Here is a 2,500-nt window from a genome sequence, read left to right as displayed (position 1 = left end):
CCAAAACTGTGCGCCGGGAGCTTCGTGGAATATGGGTTTCTATGGATTCAGAATGAGATGTCAGAAAAGCTCCTGTAGGTGTAATGGTCAGTTATGTCAATACTTTCGGACATATATTGTGCGTGTGCGTGTGTCTGTGATACCTAACATAAACACACCTGTATTACTAGAATTGATAGTTCACGCCACAAAAGTGAGGGGCAAACATAGAAAAGCGTGCAACCCAGCCACTGAGGATGCACAAGCCAGTGCATTCTTAGTGCAGGTCCCAAGCCCGGACAAATGGGGAGGGTTACGTCAGGAAGGGCATCCGGCGTCAAATCTTTGCCAAATCAAATATGCGGATCATAAATAAGATTTCCATACCGGATCGGTCGAGGCTCGGGTTACCGACGACCGCCATCGGTACTGTTAACCAGCGGAGTGCCGGTGGAAACTAGGCTACTGTTGGGCGAAGGAAAAGGAGAGGGGGAAGGCATGTCCAGAGGCAGCTAGAGAGGAGGAAGGGTAGGCGTGTGGAGGTGAGAGTCAGTCGGAACTTTGAATGTTGGCACTATGGCTAGTAAAGGGAGAGAGCTGGCTGACGTGATGGAAAGAAGAAAGGTGACAAGAGACAAGGTGGAAGGGGAGTAAGGCCAGGAGTATCGCAGGTGGGTTCAAACTCTTCTACCATGGTGCGAATGGGAGGAGAAATGGGGTAGGGGTCATTCTGAAGGAAGAGTATGTCAAGAGCGTGCTGGAGGTGAACACAGTGTCAGACAGAGTGAGGATTATGAAGCTGGAAATCGAAGGTGTATTGCTGACGGTTATCAGCGCATATGCCCCGCAAGTCGGGTGTAAGATGGACGAAAAAGAAGAATTCTGGAGTTGAGTTGGACGACGTGGTGGAAAGGGTACCCAAGGAGGAGGGAGTGGTGATTGGAGCGGACTTCGATGGACACGTTGCTGAAGGGAACAGAGGTGGTGAGGAGTTGATGGTAAGGTATGGAATCGAGGAGAGAAATGTGGAAGGACAGATGGTGTTCGATTTTGCGAAAAGGATGGAAATGGCTGAGGTGAATACATATTTCAAGAAGAGGGAGGAGCACAGGGTGACGACGTATACGAGTGGAGGAAAGTGCACACAGGTGGACTATATCTTGTGTAGAAGGCGCGATGTAAAAGGGATTGCATACTGCAAGGTGGTGACAGGGGAGAACGTAGCTAGGCAGCATCGGATGGTGGTCTGTAAGATGACTTTGGAGACCAACATGAGGAAGCGAGTGAAGACACAGCCGAAGATCAAATGGTGGAAGTTGAAGAAGGAAGACTGTTGTGTGGAGTTCAGGCAGGAGTTAACACAGGCACTGAGTGGTAGTGAAGAGTTGCCAGATGGCTGGGCAAGCGCTGCAGAAATAGCGAGGAAGACAGCTAGGAAGGTACTTGGTGTGTCATCGGGACAGAGGAAGGAAGACAAGGAGACTTGGCGGTGGTGGTGGTGGTGGTGGTGGTGGAAGGAGGAAGTAGAGCAAAGTATACAGAGGAAAAGGTTGGCAAAGAAGAAGTGGGATAGTCAGAGAGATGAAGAAAGTACACAGGAGTACAAGGAGATGCAGCGTAAAGCAAAGAGAGAGGTGGCAAAGGTAAAGGAAAAGTCGTACGGTGAGCTGTATGACAGGTTAGACACTAAGGAAGGAGAAAAAGACTTGTACAGATTGGCTAGACAGAGAGACCGAGCTGCCGAGGATGTGCGACAAGTTAGGGCGATCAAAGATACAGATGGAAATGTGCTGCCAAGCGAGGAGAGTGTGCTACGAAGTGGAAGGACTACTTTGACGGGCTGATAAATGAAGAAAATGAGAGAGACAGAGAGAGAGAGAGAGAGAGAGAAAAGGTTGGTTGATTGAGAAGTATAGAGAAGGCCAGAAAGAGTTGCACTGTGTCTTTGTAGATTTACAGAAAGCATACGACAGGGTGCCGAGAGAGGAGGTGTGATATTGTAGGAGGAAGTCAAGAGTTGCACAGAAGTATGTAGGAGTGGTGCAGGCTATGTATGAGGGAAGTGTGACAATGCTGAGGTGCGTGGTTGGAATGACAGATGGGTTCAAGGTGGAGGTGGGATTACATCAAGGATCGGCTCTGAGCCCTTTCTTGGTTGCAACGGTGATGGACAGGTTGACGGACAAGATCAGGCAGGAGTCTCCATGGACGATGATGTTCGCGGATGACATTGTCATCTGTAGCGACAGTAGGGTGCAGTTCATTGTGAGGAGAGCCTGGAGAGGTGGAGGTATGCACTGGAGAGAAGAGGAATGAAAGTCAGTAGGAGCAAGACGGAATACCTACGCGTGAGGAGGTGACAAAGGCATTTCACTTTAAATACTTGGGGTCAACTGTCCAAAGTAACGGGGAGTGCAGGAGAGAGGTGAAGAAGAGAGTGCAGGCAGGCAGGCAGGCAGGCAGGCAGGCAGACGGGCAGGCAGGGTGGAGTGGGTGGAGAAGAGTGTCAGGACAGAAGGGT

Source organism: Lampris incognitus, unplaced genomic scaffold (assembly GCF_029633865.1).
Source record: "Lampris incognitus isolate fLamInc1 unplaced genomic scaffold, fLamInc1.hap2 scaffold_49, whole genome shotgun sequence".
In the NCBI taxonomy this organism is placed as follows: Eukaryota; Metazoa; Chordata; class Actinopteri; order Lampriformes; family Lampridae; genus Lampris; species Lampris incognitus.
The sequence above is the reverse complement of the archived record's forward strand: the minus strand, read 5'-3'. Positions refer to the sequence as shown.